The sequence below is a fragment of the Podarcis melisellensis genome (assembly GCF_964234715.1).
Source record: "Podarcis melisellensis genome assembly, chromosome: Z".
Taxonomy (NCBI): domain Eukaryota; kingdom Metazoa; phylum Chordata; class Lepidosauria; order Squamata; family Lacertidae; genus Podarcis; species Podarcis melisellensis.
In genome coordinates, this window is record NC_138547.1 from 7,871,662 (window position 1) to 7,890,669 (window position 19,008).

The 19,008-nt window shown below is 42.2% G+C and overlaps 2 long non-coding RNA genes across 7 annotated transcripts in view; one reads left to right on the forward strand and one right to left on the reverse strand.

Annotated features, from left to right (window-relative positions):
* Positions 1 to 7,450: 7,450 nt before the first annotated feature.
* LOC309361590 lies at positions 7,451 to 12,708 on the reverse strand. 3 transcript variants are annotated; one of them, XR_014164538.1, is made up of 3 exons: positions 12,246 to 12,708; positions 11,189 to 11,266; positions 7,451 to 7,637 (listed from the first exon to the last, which is right to left on the reverse strand). It is a non-coding gene; the product is annotated as an uncharacterized lncRNA (long non-coding RNA). The 3 variants fall into 3 exon arrangements; XR_014164539.1 differs by lacking the exon at positions 7,451 to 7,637 and adding an exon at positions 8,495 to 8,559; XR_014164540.1 differs by lacking the exon at positions 7,451 to 7,637 and adding an exon at positions 9,834 to 9,963.
* Positions 12,709 to 16,918: 4,210 nt separating this feature from the next.
* LOC309361562 overlaps positions 16,919 to 19,008 on the forward strand; it is a 28,914-nt gene continuing 26,824 nt past the window's right edge. For 3 of the 4 annotated variants that reach the window (XR_014164504.1, XR_014164505.1, XR_014164506.1), the window contains exon 1: positions 16,919 to 18,065. This is a non-coding gene — a long non-coding RNA (uncharacterized lncRNA). The remainder of the gene's footprint in view (positions 18,066 to 19,008) is intronic. The other variant, XR_014164507.1, reaches the window with a different exon arrangement.

A 19,008-nucleotide genomic window follows, 5' to 3' on the forward strand; every position in this document is an offset into this window, starting at 1 on the left:
ATCATTCAGGATCAGGCATGTGTACTATAAAACAAATAACTTTATTAACTCCTAACTCTGGCCCTCCTGCTGCCTCCACATGCTTTTTGTGCTAAATCACTTCCTGGTAGCTGTTCCCTTAACCTGTGCCTTCCCTCTGTGTCACTAAGTTTCTCTCCCTGACCATTGTCCTAAGCTCTTAGTTCCACATACATTAACCGTTCCTTTTATAACTTTAATAAAACAAACAATAAAACAACAACACAAAACTGGCTATTAAGTTGACTATATAATTTCAAAAGTCCATGTGCCCACTTGAATTAGACATAGTCTCAGGCAGAGGTATTTTTCTAGAAAAAATAGGTGCAAGAACTCACCATGAACACCTCCCTTGTTCTCTTATAAAGGCAATGGCATCCACCTGAGAGGTGCTGGAACTGAGTTCCATCAAGTTCTGGCTGGAAAAAAGCCATGGTCTTAGGTGATGGGGTTTCTATACTAGTTAACCTGTCAGAGTCTTTATCTGTTTTGCTGCAGGTGACATAATTATTTCCCAGTGGTGATTGCAATATGTGGTATCCAAACAGGATTGAGGTGAGTATGAGCAGTAGCGGACCTTAGGCTCTCAAATTTCAGTGTGAAGCCAAAATTCGACAGCCCACCGTTCTACGTCTTAGTTGCAGCATCCCCTATGGAGCCCCTGAGACTCTGCGCCTGGTGTGACTGAACCAGTCATGCTCCCCTAAATCCACCTCTGGTGTGAGCTGTCATTCACTTGTGCAGGACAAGCTGGGCACTCTCCAGGATGTAGGTTTTCACTACTACACTGGCTCTTCTGGCTCCTGAAGATGCCTCTCCTCCATCATCCATCAGTTCTGAGTCTATGGGCAGGTTGCTGCCCCTTAACCCATGGCTTCCATCTATGTCACTAAGTTTCTGTCCTAACCCTCTTACTTAGTTCTATATACATTGATACATTACTCATTAGTCATTAGAGGCTCATTTAATCAAAATTTCTCTCAGAATTTTCTGTGCACCTGAGAAGTTCCAATTCAGCAGGTAAGATTGGATTTTCACAAGGCACAGCTGTGGAACAACAATTAAAATGCTCAGGCCCAGGACACAATATGAGCAAAACGCAGGTCAAGTGAAAGGGTGGATAAGTCCTGAGACTTACACCCCCTGTAAGTCTGCCTACACCTTACACAAGTAAGGCAGACAGATGCAGATCTGAGGTTGATGGGGCAGCTCTCCATTTGCCCTAACACACCAGCCTCCACAGTGGACCATGGCATGCATGCCATCTATCCAAGTGCGCAGGAATTGGTTTGTCTGTCTTACGGAGAAGTGGAGGTGTGCACCTAGGTGTTAGACCAGATGTTCTGATTAAAACCAACTGCTTCATTCCCAGGAACTGGAAGGCTGGATTGTGAAATATCTTCACCTGAGGCCTTGGAAATCAATTGCTAGTAACTGTAGCTGGACTGGGCCAGACAGGACAATGCTTTGACTGAAAATCAGGCATCTGATTATGCATCCCTCAAGATTTTCCCTTCGAAGTGTTTGGCACGTGCAACATGTTCTGCAAACTATAATGGTAAAGGGTGCCAGAGCATCATCTGTGGGGGCAACATCTGGCAACATAGCAGTCTTTAGGAGGGCTGTACTTTTAAAACATGTGGTATTTGCACGTAAAATTCATATGCTGAGCAAATGAAAATCCAAATTTGGACTTCACATGGCTCTTCACAGGCAGACTCCTATGTCTTTTACTAGCAACATTATAGGTTACTGCAGTTTTCTGACTACCGATACTCATTTTTTATTTAAAACACTAAGTTTGCAATCTTATTAGGCATGGGCAAAACTGTTAGTTTCAGTTTCGCTCAGTTTCTCAGTTTTCCACATTTTTATTTTTATTTTAATTATCATGAAAATTTATCAGCATTTCAGTGCTATTTTCTCTTAATTTGCAATTTTTGTATACAATTTTCCCATACATACTCATTTCTGCAAAGCAGATTTTGCTAATATGATATGTTTTTGCATGCTATTAATATTAATGGAGGGTTGTAGCGGTGGGAAGCCCCAAAAGCAAACTTAAAGCAAGCTCTGTGGGGGGGGGGGGTGGAGGGTTTGACTTGGTTAAGAAAAGGGAGGGAAAGAATCTGCCCTTCGCAATTACATCTTTCTTCATTTTAGTCTGATTTTGAACCTCTTCCTTTAGAAGATAAATACCAGCAGCTGGAGCCTTGTTAAGTAAAATCATAATCAAAGTCTTTTGTATATAAACTGAACTTTTGGAATAATGAATTGATGTCAAACTTTTCTGTGTGGGAGAGATGTGGGGGAACAGGACTGGAATGGGGGAAATGCTGTACAGTACCTCCCTACCACTTTCCCCCTGTGTGTATGTTTTATTTAATAAGTTCAAAAGCCAAGCCTTCAAGATATGCACAGGCATGTCTGAACATGCCTGAACTTGCCCAGAGTGGATAAAAGCCACAGAAACAACTGACTCCTCTTATTTAAGGCAAGAGTTAGCTGTACTGTGTAAACTGGAGTGGTGATATCAGAGGAAATGAAAGTTTAAATACAGGGTGGGGTGTCAGAGTGCTTCTAAATCAGTAAAGAGGCTTACATTTCGCTACCTACAGTGATACAGCCCAAACACCATCACTAGATCTAATGGCACCGCTTCCCCCCTCCCCAGAGTCTCTCTGGACATTTTTTTGAAGGTGTGATTATATATAACTGCCCTGAAACCATCACGAGAAGAAATAATCATGAAAGCACAATAAAAAGAACACATGGAGAGCCCTATCACATGAATTCACCGTCCCCAAAGGGGATTGGGATAGTTGTACTGAGTTTATACTACGGTTTTATCCCACACTTCCTGCTGCATTTTTCCATCACCTTCCTTATCAATTTTTTATTATTATTATTATTATTATTATTATTATTATTATTATTATTATTATTATTAGGAGATTGTATTTTTGTGCAAGATCTCCCAGACAATCTTAACTGTGCAAGCTTCATTTGCTGGTGTGTGACTGAATCCCACCTGAAAATAGCTACAGTGTTCCACATCCCCCAACTGCCTCCATGTTCATATAATGAAAGATTCAGAATTACATGGTATGCAAGCATATGGCTGTGAAAATGTTCGAAAGTTTGATAAAATGTGCTTATCTAGTCTGTAATGAAGCTTTGGGTGTTGATAAAGATGTAAAGCCTGTGGACCCTCTGGACTAAGACTGAACCATCTAAATTGTTGAAGGGCAGAACATGATCCATAGCAAGGGTCCATGGTGCACTCCATGGTGGAACTACAGCTCTCACCATCACTATGATTAACAATGGTGGCTGAGGTCGATGGGTATTGTGGTTCACCAACATCTGGAGGGCACCATGTTGGCTACCCTTGATCTATAAGAAGAGACCTCTTGTCCACTTGTTGGAGAAAGCGCCAGTAGAGCCGAGTTCGTTATTGTTTGTATTATAAATTAGGTATGTATGATGGCAATAAAATCTTTTAAGTGCTTACATCCTCTAAAGGACTTAATCCAGTCCTAGCTTAACTATTTGTGTACACAGATAGTACATTCATTGAATATAATGTGTAGACACCCCTGTTGTGTCATGGTTTTCAAGAGAGCAGAATTCTGAAGTAAAAGTGGGAAGAAACAGAGAGAAAGACTGCAGTGGCTGGGAAGGGGAGAGGTAAGGTAAGAATTGTATAAACTGTCAGGCCTGGTCGTTGTCCTCTTCAGATCACCACACAAACGCTTCTAACTCTTCCCTGACATAAACCATGAGCTTCTGAATGCCTTAATTCCATTATTATCCTTTTCTTCTTTCCTTCTTTTTTTGAAGCTTTGTTGACTTCAGTAGTTCTAAGATGAGTTAAGCTCATAGCCCTCAAAGCACTTACTCACGAGTTGTCCTGTCAATTCCACAATTAAGTCATCTGCATTAAGTGGCTTTAGGACTGCTGCCAAGCTGAGGCAATAGCTCCCTGCTGGATATGAAGAATAGAGGAGATCAAATATGTAAACCTTTTCCCACTCAAGCTACTTTGATGAACAGGCTGTAACTTTGACTAAAGGCCTTGTGTATTTACAGTTGGCTAATGACCTGTATAAACAAAGCATCTGTATGCTAATTTTGCTAGTCACACAAAACTGTTTTGCTTAGAGAGGCTTGTAAAGAATTCCTTGCAGCTTGATTCTCAGCACTGTAGACTGGAAAATGCCACAGATGGAAAACTGAGGAACCAGTGGCATGACTGGTGCCCACTGGGATTGGTGGGGGAAGGCAAGGAAACTAGCAGCAGGTGGAGCTGTAGCCAATGACAGGCAGAGCCAGCTAATTCTAGCTCTGTTCTACAAGGGCAATCTTGGGATTAAGGAGGAAGAAGTTGACAGGCAGTGCCATCCCTCCAGTGGTTGCAAGTAAGAAGGCAGGTGATGCTGGTGGGGCAGTGCACCATTCACTCTAACAGAGAGCCTTTCACTGTGGGAGACCTGCTGTGGGATTTCTTTGTGAATCTTTCTCTTGCTGTGTATATGCCTATTTTATTGTTATGACTGTATTAGAACAAGTTTCACTGAGTGGTGATATGATAGCAGTCCTTAGATATCTGAAGGGCTGTCACATGGAAGATGGAACCAGCTTGTCTTCTGCTGCCCCAGAGGGTAGTACCTGTACCAATGGATTCAAATTACAAGAAAGGTGATTCTGACTAAACATTAGGAAGAACTTTCTGATGGTAAGAGCAGTTTGAGAATGGAATGGGCCATGTTGGAAGGTGGTGGACTCTCCTTCATTGGAGGATTGTAAAAAGGAGGTTGGGTGAACAAGATGGCCCCTGGTGTCCCTTCCAACTCTACTGTTCTATGATGTATATTTATCTTATACGTTTCGTTATATGTTTTTGGCGCTAGGACAGGGGGCGGGCATTTGTGTGAATAACGAATGGGCCACCCAGATTGGGCCTGACTCTTAGGAACCTACGGGTATCACAGACAGGACAAGGGCCATTGTATGGCAAAGGGGCCAGCATTAGGGTTGTGCCCCTGATCAGTTTTGGAAGAATGTATTCTGAGCTTCAGAAAATGCCATGGAAATTTATATCCTTATTACTCAATCCAGCATGAGGCGATGATGCTGTGCCCCCAGCGCACTTGCCAATACACAGGGCCCCAAGGAAGGCCAAAGAATATGCAGCTTGGAATAACTGGAGCTCAAAACTGGACCAACAAACACTGCACAACTTGCCCCAGATCAGCTGCAAAGTTTTGACAGTAATAGACTTCCTTGTGTCTGGCAACACCGGGTGCACATGACGCCAGCCAGTGATTAGCTTTTTTATGTGGAAGGTATTACAGGGATCAGGTTTCCAAAGACATTTGCTAAAATAAGAGATAGCCGCCCTGTGAAGGCTCATGGTGTTGATTGTCAAGCCTTTCCATTTAACGAAAACCAGGTGTTTTAGAACGTCAGATTCCATAGCGGAATGCCTGTGAGATGAGAAGAACTGGGCTCTGAACCCTTCAAAGGATGACCAGCTCTTGTGTAAGCCCACATTGTGGAGAGTGCAAGGACCTGCAATAGTCCCTGTGTCACTTCTCTTGTTCAATTTCCCAAGGCTTCTTCAGGAAGGCATCTGGTAGCTGGGAAGCCTCGGGTGTCAGGTCGCAAAAACGTTCTATCTGGAAATGAGACAAGGCATCCACAATAACATTATTAAGGCCAGGAACAAACATAGCTAAGAAGGAAATGTTACCTTGAAGGCATTCTAACACAGAGGCAAAGCACCCGGATAACTTGTTCCGATTTGGTTGACTGCTTGGCTATTATTTTTACCACTACCTGGTTGTCAGACCAGAAACTAACCCTGTTGTTTTTGAACTATGGCCCAAGTGTAACTAAAATTGGGGGGGAAACTCAAGAAAAGTTAGATCATGTGTGATGTCTCCAGAATGCCACAACGCTTGCCATGGATGGCCCCTGAAGTAGACCCCAAAGCCCCACACTAGTGGCCCCTGAAGTAGACCCCAAAGCCGCAGCGAGCGGAGGCATCAGAGTGCACCTGCAGGCCCTCTTTTGTGATTAACAACTCCTGCCAAAATGAGCCCACATTATAATTGTTGAGGACTGTCAACCATATCTTGAGATCCTCTTTTATGCTGTGTGTCACCCTAATATGATGGTGAGGAACAACTCCCCCCACTATGAGATGCGCAAGAGAGGCACAGAAAACTCTACCAGGCCAATGACCCAACATGTAAAATTGAGGTGCCCCAGAAGGGACTGCACCTGACACAGGGTGGTGTTTTTGAGAGAAATCATGGGATTTAACAAACACCTAAGAGTATCTAACTTAGCTTGTGGTAAACGAGATGTTTAGGCTCAATGCCCAAGTATGACAAATTGCTGGCCGGGCCCTCTATTTTTTTCTGTTGCTAAGGGTATGCCAAAATTGGTAGCAATTTTGATAAATGAAGCTAATGCCCCAGAGCAAGCATCTGAGTCCGGAGGACCCATTATCTAGCAGTCATCCAAGTAATGAATAATATAGGGGCAGCCTGACTTTACCTTCATAGCCCACTCAACAAATGTGCTAAAAGTCTCAAAGTTTGCACACACTATGGAACTATCCATGGGCATGGCCTTGTCAAAATACCACTGATCCTGAAACTTGATACCCAGCAACCAGAAGTCATCCAGGTGAACTGGGAGTAGTCTGCGGAATGCAGATTCAATGTCACAATTTGCCAAGAGGGCTCCAGGGCCACACTCTTTAATTTATTTGATTGCATGATCCAATGATGCATATTTAACAGAACACTTCTCTTGCGAGATGATGTTGTTTACTGAACCACCTTTTGCGTAAGATACCGTATTTTTCGCCCTATAGGACACACTTTTCTCCATCCAAAAATGAAGGGGAAATGTGGGTGTGTCCAATGGGGTGAATACAGGCTTCAGGAAGCTCTGCGCAACCCTCCGGAGCCCGGCGCGAAGCTGCGCCGTACTCCGGAGGATCACGCAGAGCTGCCTGCCCTCCCGGGCTCCGCGCAGCTCTGCGTGACCCTCTGGAGCCCGGCGCCAAGCCGTGCCGGGCTCTGGAGGGTTGCGCAGAGCTGCCTGCATTCCAAATCTTTGGGCGCACTGAAGAGCACGCCTGGGCTTCGCACAGCTGTCCGCAAGCCTGGGGAGACCGGTGTGGCTCCCTAGGCTTGCAGATAGCAGGCTGTTCTGGGGGCTGGGGTCGGGGGAAGCTCGGGCTTCCCCCCACGCCAGCCCTGTGCCTGGGGGGAAATAATTTTTTTTCCTTTATCCCCCCCCCAAAAAACTAGGTGCGTCCTATGGGGCGAAAAATATGGTAAGTTGTGAATCATGTGGAATTCACCCAGGACCTTTTGGGGAATAATCTTGAGGAGTGACACTATAAATTTCTTAAAAGGCGGATTTGGAAACAGATCTGTGACCCTGCCAAAGTCGCACTCTTTTCAATCTTTTTCTAAGTGATGTGTAGCATTTCCCTCACTGACTTCTGATTTGGTGGGTTAGTTATAATCAGAGTATCTTCCGCTGGGATATGAAAGCCTTCACGAAATCTCTCCTCCAGGTATTTCACCGCGTTCCTGTTGGGGTATACGCAGAAGAGAGGTAACATAGCTGCAAGAGAGACTGGGGAGGGGGCTAGGGAGAAAAGTGTGGGTTTTTTGAGCAGATCCTTTTGCTGACTAGAAAGTATGAGCAGCCACTCTAAACTTCTTCTCTCCTGAGGTGAGTCCTGAGTTCCAGAAGCTACGAAAAGAGGTCGTGGCATGAAAATATTTAGCACAGGGATGTGCACCACCACAGCACTCACATTCATGAGGTCTCTGTGACAACCAAAGGGGAAGAAGCAATGGCCACTGAACGGCATGGCTTCGGGAAGATGGCAAGGCTGCACACCGGCCCACTAACCTCACCCACCACTGGGACCCCATGAACGGGCATTATTGATATGTCATTGGGATCTAAATATTCTGAGCAGGTATGAATAGTATCATATTTATTATTAACATTAGAAAGAGACCACACATTTATTTTATATTCCATGTATAGATTTTTAACTGGTCCAACCCTCATGGGAGGGGGGATTTTTCATTGGGGCCCAAACCCAGGCACTCCCACACACAATTTTTTAAGCAGGACACTCTTTGTATCCTCCTGATGTGTGGCATCCCTTAACAGCTCCTCTTCTCCCCTAATGTCTTTGCAGTGTGTAAGGCAAGCTGGGGAGCCATACACAGATTGGCCATGCCAACTGAGATCCCTTCACAAAGAGAAAGTGAGAGAAACCAAAACTGAGATTATTTCTTCCCTAGCTGGGACTTCATTCATTTCCTATGGGTCTCATATTACTAAGGTTGTGTTTCCAGTAGATAGCTGGATGACAGCATTGAATATTATATGGTGGTGGTTCTTCCAAGTCATTGTTCCATTCCAACATCTTTTTTCTTTTTTTTCCAGATCATAGAATCTCTCAGTTATGTTCAGTGTAAGACAATGTTGTATCTAGAATAGGATTGAAGGAGAAGAGAGGTGGGAGGTGAGAGTGGTGGAAACGGGGTGGTAAACTTGTATATTATTTTTACTTTTTTCCAAAATTGGTATATGATTTCTAGCAGTTTGTGCCAAAGTGATTCAGTAAACGGACCGGGCTATCAAATAATCCTTTAGCACTTAATACATTTTTGTGATACCAGAATGATAATGTTTGGTTTAGGGTCTTTATTTTCCCTTATTTTAAAGCATTTATGTAAATCTTGAAAATTAGTATTTTATCTTTTGTATTTAGAGTCCCATCACAATCCGAGGTCCTAAACTGAAGCTTATTTAATTTGTGCATAAGTACAGACCTGTATGTTGGTGAAACAGGATAGTTGACAATTAGATATATAATAATTACTTATTGCATTAATAGCCCAGCTTTCCTCTCTGAGGATCTCAAGGTAGCATACACTGTTTTCTCTCCCCCCCCCAATCTTATTCAATCCCCACAACAACCCTATGAAGTAGGTCAATCTGGGAGGCAGTCACTGGCCCAAGGTCACTACTGCACCAGCACTGGCTATATATAAGAGGAGGAGAGGAGATAGTAACAAAAGAGCAACTATAGAAACCAAACAGTTGGAGAACACGTGTTCCTCTCTTTCTCCTTTTCCCAGCTCTTATATTTTTTCCTAAAAGATGCCTATTGGCCTGGCTTTCTGTTTTAAACCAGGTCTGGAGTTTGGGGATCATATCATGTCTACTGAGGTGCAATTGGTGATGTAATGGTTTGACCTTCCCCAGAACCTTGGAAGCTAATGGAGGGTGTGGAGATGGGGAGAAAGAGACAAGATTCTTGTCTGTTGAAAAAGAACAGTCTGTTTCTGTGCTTATGAAGGGCACAGTGTACAACTGTTAAACACTTAAGTGCCATCCATTAAATTTGTAATAATCTCTAGTGGCCAGAGATCCAAGAAATGAATTTTCTGCAATACTCTCTGTTCTTAACACATTGTGATAGGTTAGTGGAAAGCTCTCCAAAGAGCAGACCACAAAGATTAAAATAGATAGGGATGTTTCCAAAATGATCCCAGTTTCTCCTGATGTTGTGGAGTTTTGAATTACCTAGACTTGTTTCCAAAGTGGAAATGATGCATTAAGCAAACCTCCATTTCATTTTTTTTTAAAAAAACTACAAATTTGGTACAGCTGCATTGGGGAACTGGTGGTTCTCCTGATGTTGCTGGACTATAAGTCCCACAGTTCCTGACCAGTGACAATGCTGGTTTAGGCTGATGGTACCTGTAGTCAAATAATGTTGATGTGAGACCAATTTTCTGCATCTTTCAGTTCATTTGTGCTGGTTTATTTCACACACTGCTCCACTACTGTGTCAATCTTCTTGCATCAACTGATGAAACATGTCCCCTACCAAATCAAGCAACATGATGGTATGTGCATCAATAACATTTGCACACATTTTTTTATTCAGTATGTGAATCAGTAAAACAGGAATGGGGAACTTGTGGCTGTCCAGCTGCTGGACTCCAGCTCCCATCATCCCCAACCAGTATGATTAATGGTCAAAGATCTAGCAACATCTAGCAACATCTAGCAACATCTTGAAGGTGACAGGCTACTCACTCCTGTACTAAAACACTGTACAAAATGAATTTTGATGAATGATTACCTGTGTGTGTTTTTTTTATTCAGCAAACTAGTAATGTAGGTGTATGTAAATGAGGAGGGAATGATGCAGTGGAATGGAAAACTGTGCATGTGCCAAGTCTGTAATTAATCTTAGAAATTCTCCTATCTGAACTGGAATTTAAGAGGAACCCCAGAAGAATAATCAAGGAAAGGAATGGGAGAAACCCACTGGTCCATTGAATTACAAATAAAGCCCCCTGCACCCCCAAGTTTACTGCTCCCTGTACCGACTATATATAGACACAGATCACTATGGGTTTGGTTGGATTACCCAGAGGGATCTGGCAAGAAGGAGAGTCAGAATTTGTGTTTCCTACAAAGGTCTGAGACCTACCTAACCTTACTTCTGGAAATGTCCAGGTTTTGGGCTTTTCTTTTGGGCTTGGGCTTGGGCTGCTCCACAAGCCCCAGCCGCTGCCAGCCCAAGGAAGGAAAGAGGTGCATGGGTGTGGGTGCTCTGTATGCTTTGACCACTGCTAGCCTGAATCAAGGAAAGAGGCACCACAACTGTGGTGGGTCTGCACGCCCATGCCTACATGCCTCTTTCCCTGGCTCAGGCTGTCCTCTTTTTTGCTCTTCAAGATATGGCAACCCTACATTCATGAGTACCATTAGGCAGTTCTGTCAAGCCATGTGTTCACTCCCCAGAATCTCTCTAAGTGATGCTAGGTCAGGGCATTACACTGTTAAATCCATTCAGCTATCCATGGCAAAACCACAATATGGGCAGGGAACAGTCTTGGCATCTGCCAAAGGATGCCAGGCATTGATGTCATTCACATCATGGAGAGCTATGCTTTGGGCTACGCAAGCAACAACACTTGGAGAATTTTAGATCACTAGTAGTTGTGAACTAGGTCACCAATGTGGCATCTGCACATGTGCCAATGTGCCAACCAATATCTCCTTTGGCACCTGAGAAAGGTCTCAGACAAAAACCCACCTGGGCTGAGAAACAGTTCACTCTTCTGGCTCAATTCTTGCTTCCATTGTCTCAGCCACTCTTAAATTAAACACACACCTTTAAAAAGAGACAATGCATGTACTTTTGTAAACCAAGAAAATCTTTAATAATATTTTATTTATTTATTTGGTTATTTTAAAAGGGCAAGGAAAAAACCCACCAGATGTTCCTTCTAATAAAGCATTGAAAAATGAATCAGAAAATAAAGAACCAGTCATTGTAATATAAAGAAAAAGTGTGCACATTTCTCTATGTGTCAGGTTTGGACACTTACTTCTCTACTTATTCAAAACAGGGGAGGTGCAAAGTGACTCTCTCTCTGGCAAAGTGTAGCAGTTGGCAGGGCCGTCTTAACCATATCCGACGCCATGGTGCAAAGCTCCCTCCGGCACACACACACACACACACACACACACACACCCATTTCCCAGAGTGTTCTAGGGAGGACGGTGCTGCCAGTGGGGCTAGAGGAGGCAGGCAGTGGCTGGAGGGTGTCTCCTCCAGCAGGGAAGAGGCAGAGGCTGGACGCGGCTCCTCCCAGCTCAGCTGGCCACTTCGTGCCATGGTGGCAATGGCAGACAGAGGCTCTGGGTGCAGCGCTGCTTTGGCGCGGCATGGCGGAGGTGGGCGAGGGCGGTGAGCTGATGCCGGGAGGTGCTGCGTCCAGCCTCTGCCTCTTCCCTGGCACCCTCCAGAACTTGGCGCCCTGGCACCCCGCACCACTATCGTCCATGGGTAAGACTCCCCTGACAGTTAGAAATGTAGATAAGAATAGCTGGTGAGGGTGAAGAACATTGTTTACACTCTTTTTTCAAACCCCCTTTTAGATGTGGCAGTCATTCCGTGTTATACTATGTACCCGAGAGCAGCCACTTTGTGACTGGCACCCACAGCACTTCCACAACATTCCAAATGTTCCCAATGGCCTCCAAAAATTGGCAACTCCTGCTTCCTCCCCCTGATATAGCTCCACAGACAAGTATCATGGCATATGTCTAATGCTTTTCCAAGGAAGCAACAAAGGAGGCCTACCCACCTGATAAATGTATGATCCTGAAAAGAGCCTGCAGACGCTTTGTGTTTTATGACTTCATTGTAGTGCTGTTGTAATGCCAGATGACGCTGATTCACAGTGAACCAGTAAATGAATAAGTAAAGTATTTTGTAAATGTAATGAAGTCCTAAGAAATACGAGATCTTACTGAAGTGAGTTGACTGTTAAATCTGTGTCGGGAAGCTGTCTTCTTCTGCCAGAATCTTGGGGGATAACAGTTATTAGACTGGCAAACTGACAAAGTGGAGAGGAGTCAAAATCTATTACTCAGGTTCTGATTGCTTCTAGGTGGGCAACTAGAGGATGTGGGGGGCTGGGAAGTACCCCTATAAATTCTATGTCACTATAAACACTGCAGCTCTGCTGATGCAACAGTCTTCCAATGGGGCACTTTAGTTGGTGTCCCCCATGCCCCCTGAGGTGCAGATGGGTTGTACCAGAACCCAAGGCTTTTGCGTGGCTGGCCCTGTGGCAGTGGTGTAGCGTGGTGGGTGCAGGGGGGGCCAGCCGCACCAGGCGCAACATCGGGGGTTAGGGTTAGGGGGCACAAATCCACAGGTTAGGGGGCGCAAATCCACAGGTTAGGGGGCGCAAATCCACGGGTTGGGGGCACAAATTACTTGCCTTGCCCCGGGTGCTGACAACCTACGCTACGCCACTGCCCTGTGGAACTCCTAGCCAACAGAGGTTCAGCCAGAGCCTATCCCTGCTTCTTCTCAGTCATCTTCTTAAAATGATATTTTTCAGACAGGCCTTTCAAACCTGGGATTATTTGATAACCATTTCGTATTGGTGTGTTTGGTGTACTTCTTGTAACAGTGTGTTTTTAGACTGTATACTGCCTTGTGATATTTCATGTGAAAGTATAGTTTACAAATATATAAATAAATATAATGGAATTCTGGAGGGTTGGAGGCACCCCAGAACAGATTTTGGCAGAGACACTGGGGGTGGGGAGGAAATGTGTCAGTGAAACTATGTGCATGGGGCACTGGATATATAGCCCATTGTTTTGTGCGCCCATGCACAAGCTGACAGTGTATGGGGAAATTAATAGAGGTAATGGGGTTTAGAGAGAATTTGAGTAAAGGAATTAAGGCAATATATTTGGAACAATTTGCAAATGTTATAGTAAATGATAATCTTAGTGAAAAGTGTTCAGTTTTGAAAGCTGCAATACAAGGTTGCCCAATATCGCCATTGTTGTTTATATTGGTATTAGATGTATTGACAAGAAGAATAAGAGAGAATTGTAAGAAAAACACTGGGGCCCAATTTGATCAGTAGAATGTTTGGTATCTGGTGGGCGGGGCTTGTGTGCTTTGCTCCGGAATCAGCCCCTCCCTTCAGGGTGTGTTCAGTTAAGAGTGTCCGTTATGAGGGACCAACTGCCTCTTCTTGTCTCTTGCCTCAGACTTGCCTCATGCTATATTTAGCTCCTCACATCATGTTATTTTGTTGTAGTTTTCTTTATCACTAAAGCTTACATGAGTGACTTATTTTTCTCAAAGAGAAAGAAACTGCTGAGGAAAGGTGTGCAATGTCCTAAACTGCACGACTGAGGTGATATACCCAGTTTGCCAGGAGGATTGATTTTGTTAATCATCCCCCACTCCACAACAATTGGGTTATGGGCCTGTCTGGCAGAGAGAAAAGAAATTATGGCCACGTATATAAAAGCTGTGGAAGCCCTAGAGCCTTCTGTGCCTGTTTTCACGTCAAGTAAGTATCCTTTATGGAAATCTAGAATGGAGAATGAGCTGGTGAAGAAGGATTTGTGGGAAACAATTGAAAGAAGAGGCAGAGAAAGTGGGAAAAGCAGGACAGAAATGCTAGGGCAGAAAGTTCAACTCATGTGACAGTGACTTACACCACATAAGCGATTTTAAGACTGCCATGGAGTTGTGGCAAGGTCTGAAAGAGTTGTATGAGAGGAACACTCTGAATGAGAGACTGTATTTATCAAGAAAGCTGTTGAGTTTTAAATTGAAAGAAAATGGAGATTTAGAAAAGTCAAATGACAGAGTTGATGGATCATTTAAATTCTATAAGCAAGAAATTTGAAGATGAGGAAAAATTGATTTTAATTCTGTCAGGTCTGCCTGAAAGTTACAGTTCTTTGATACATGCACTAGACTAGAGTCTAAATATAAAGTTGATATGAAAATGTTGTATCAAGACTTAAAGAAGAGGCTGCTAGGAGAGCAGAAAAGGCAGCAGAGGGTGAAACACAAGTATTTGCTGTACAAAAGACTGTTAAGTATAATCTTAAAAATGAAAGTGCTTTTCAAGGTGCAGGGGGAAAAAGAAACAATGGATGCTTCTTATGTAAGAAAATGGGACATTTTGCACAGAATTGTACAAAACAAAGTGGCACTAATAAAGATAGGTTCCAGGGTGGTACTATCAGAACTATCTAGCATTCTCAGGTTATAGGAAAACAGATGCTATTAACAGTAACTCCTCTAGTTGGTTAATTGATTTAGTATCTTCATTGTACATGACGTGTGGTGCAAATTTTTTCAGAGAGTTAAATGAAAACGCATCAGAGACAGTTACAGTTGCAAATGGCCACAAAATTTCTGTGCAAGGAAAAGGAGCAGGTTCGGATAAGTGTGCTGAAGGCAGAAAAACTGTTTGTAATGAAGTGAGAGATGTAGTTTACTTGCCAGAATTAACAGACAGTTTGCTGAGTGTGTCAGCTCTGACCAAGCATGGTTTTGATGGAAATTTTAATCACAACAGATGTGCAATTACCAAACATGGAGTTTTGTATGCACAATATTTTGAAAAGAATGGAATCTTTGTGCTAGATATAGGTCAAGAAAGGGTGAATATGGTCAAAAAGAATTCAAGTGCAACCTGTATTCCTCAATGGCACAAAATGCTGGGACATAGAAACTTCAGGATTATTGCAGACCTGTCAAAGAAAGGTTTGGTGAGAGGAATGGAAATTAAACCTTGTAAAGTTGACCTGAATTAGTGAAGTACCGGTATGTGAAAGTTGTTTGCTGGAGAACAGTACCTTCTTCCCCCAAGCAAAACTAGAGATTCTCAACAGAGCCTTTGCAACTTATTCATACTGATATATATATCTGGTCCAATTCAATCGACGTCTCATGGGAAAAATAAGTATATCTTAACATTTATTGACGATTATTCCAGATACTACACAACTTATCTTTTAAAGGACAAATTAGAAACTAGAAAAATTGAAGATGTTTGTTGCAAGCGTTAAAAATCAATTCAGAAGGAAGCCACAAGCAATACTTTCAGACAGCGGTGATGTTAAACATTTGCACACTACCCCATTTATCCCAGAACAAAGTGGAATAGCAGAGAGAAAGAATTGCTCTCTGATGGAGATGGTCAGATGTATGCAGAACAGACTGCCAACAAAAGCTGCAAATAAAGCAGCATTTGAACTTTGGTTTGGAAGAGTACCGAACATCAGTCACATTAGAGTCTTTGGAACAAAAGCTTTTGCATATGTGCCAGCATAAAGACATACCAAACTTAGCACCAGGACTGAGTTAGGAATATTTGTCGGCTTTGAGAAGGGGTGCAAAGGTTACATAATTCTTAATCCAAGGACAGGAGAAGTGAAAGTGAGTAGTGTATTTTAGAGAAGGAGAGCAATCTTGTGCATGTGTTCCTAATCAGAACAATTTTAAAGAGAAACAGACTAATGCTGATTTGGTAACTGAAGAGGTTCCAGTAAAACTGATCACAGAAGTTGAAAGAACAGAGAAATCTAGTCCAAGTAAGATACCGTACTTTACCAGGGGAAACAGAGTCAGGACAAGAAGCTGCGTGTGATGATATGGATGAACAATTAGAACCTTTTATCAGACACTCATCATGAGTTAACAAAAGTGTGCCAGAAGAGCAACTATCATACATCGCAAGAGCAGTGCCTAATGGTGAACCTGACACATGGAAAGAAATCGACAGACTACCTGCAGAAGAAGCTGATAAGTTGATGGAAGCAGACAAGGAAGAAATTGAGCATTGAATAAAACAACACTTGGACACTTACTAAATTGCCAAAGGGTAAAAAGGCTATAGGGTGCAAATGAGTGTTTAAGGAAAAGTTAAATGAGAATGGAAATGTACAAAGTATAAAGCAAGGCTGGTAGCAAAGGATAGACACAAAAATATGTTGAAGATTATGATGAGACATTCACGCCTGTAGTTAAATATAGTACAATTAGAATTTTACTTAGTGTTGCAACATCCAAGCAACTTGTGTTGAACAACTGGATGTAAAGTCTGCTCTCTTAAATTGGGAAATTGAAGAGGAATTGTATATGATTCAGCCAGAAAGATTTGAAAGAGATGAAGGGCTAGTTTGTAAACTGCGGAAGGGAATGTATGGTTTAAAAAAGGCTGAGAGAGCATGGAATGAAAAGTTAAATAATCTGCTTTTAAAATGAGGTTTTTTAGAAAGTAAAGTAGATCCATGTCTCTATACAAGACAATGAATTGAAAAAAGAATTATTTTGCTTGTATATTTAGATGATATAATTTTGGTTACAAACAAAAATATACAAGAATTGAACTTCTGGCTTTTTCTACTAAGAGCAACACCCAGATGCGCAGATGCAAGTTGTGTTTGCTTCTGGGTGCGAATGGGGCTCCAGAATGGATGTAGAAATTAAAAGACTAGGAAACGTATCTTATTTTTTGGGCATGCAAGCAGAGAGGGAGGAAGATGGTAGTTTTCTTCTTAATCAAAGGCAGAAAATAATTGACTTAATATAATTTTTCGGTTTGAAAGAAGCACATTCTGTGTCAACTCCAATGTACTAATTTTCTTTCCAGAGAGGTTGAGTGTGAATATTTATGTAATAATGAATAGTACAGAACTGTAATAGGTAAATTATTATTTGTAGCTACCACATGTAGGCTTGATATTGCTTCAACAATGGGTATACTATGCAGAAAGGTGAGTTCACCTACCCAAAGAGACTGGACTGCATTGAAAAGTAAGATATTTAAAGGGAAAGGTTGATCTTAAATTAAAATTGTCAGCTGCAAAGGATCCCAAATTAGTGGGATTCTCAGATGCAGACCGGGTTGGAGACAGAGAATGAAGCTATAAGTTAGGCAAGTCATAAACAAAGTTCAGTAGCTCACTCTGCAACAACACAGGGTATGTTTCTGCTGCAGAAGTGTGCAAAGAAGCACAATGGCTTAACCAAATTTTAGAGGATTTGAGAATGCCAGATTCTAAGCCCATTAAGCTTATGAAAGACAATCAGAGTTGCCTGAAATTGGTGCAATCAGAGAAGATAAATTGATGTACCAAACATATAGACATAAAATGCCATGCAAGAAGAGATTTGAGCCAGAAGGGATTTATAGAAATGCAATATTGTCCAACAATAGAAATGACAGCTGACATTTTAACAAAGCCTTTGTCTAAAGAAAGTTTTGAAAAATTACGTGCTAAATTAAATTTGATTAATTCCAATTAGGCTCAGGGAGAGGGGATTGTAAGAAAAACACTGGGGCCCAATTTGATCAGTAGAATGTTTGGTATCTGGTGGGCGGGGCTTGTGTGTTCTGCTCCAGAATCAGCCCTTCCCTTCAGGGTGTATTCAGTTGAGAGTTTCAGTTATGAGGGACCAACTGCCTCTTGTTTCTTGCCTCAGACTTGCCTCATGTTGTATTTAGCTTCTCTCATGTTATTTTGTTGTAGCTTTATTTTTTATTAAAACTTAGTTTAAGGGAGCCACTTATTTTTCTCAAAGAAAGAGAAACTCTGCTGAAGAAAGGTGTGGAATATCCTCAACGTAGGTGAGTGAAGGGATATTCCCAGTTTGCCAGAAGGATTGATTTTGTTAATCATCCCCACACCTCCACAACAAGAATAAAGAGGTACAATGAATCCAATTGAGGCAACGAAGTTATAAACTGAAGGCATTTGCAGACGATGTTGTATCAATGTTAGAGAACCCAGGGGGAAATGTACCAAATATAGGGTTGCCATATTTCAAAAAGTGAAAATCTAGAAACTATATATATATTAGCTTTTTTGACAAAATCACAAAAAGTCATTTTTGAACTATGTTTTAGGAAAATCGGCAAAAACTACACAGCCGGCATGGGATTGCCATATATCTGTATTATTCTGGTCAGTATTCCAGGTATGTCCTGGAAATTCCAGCCGTATGGTAACACTAAACAAAGGTGTTGGAAATGATAAAACAATATGGGGACTTGGCAGGTTTTTATGTAAATTAGAATAAAACTAAAATGTTAGCTAAGAATATAGACGTGCAAGGAAAATAAGCTTTACAAGAAATAAGCGGAATTAAGGTGGTGAAGACTGTAAAATATGTATTTGGTTAACCACTAACAATCTGCATTTATTTCATGATAATTATGTCAAAGTATAGACTGAAGTAAAAAAATGATTTTGAAAGATGGGGGAGAATGAAACTCTCTGCAATTAAAACGGACACTTTTATAAGAGGTCTTTTATACAGAATGAGGAAATGGGCTTGATCTAGTAGGGTTCTTCTTACATTCTCAAAGCTCAGTCATAGTGCCTATGGTTTGGATGTAGGACACCCTGTCTTCACATCTTGGCATCTCCAGTTAAAAGCATTGGAACTAGAAGGTGACTGGAAAGACCCTTTTCAGCTTGAGCCACAGCATCCAGAGTAGGCCATGCTGAGCAAGATGGAACAATTGGATCATATACAGCAGCTTCCAAATGCATTTTTTAAAAAATAAC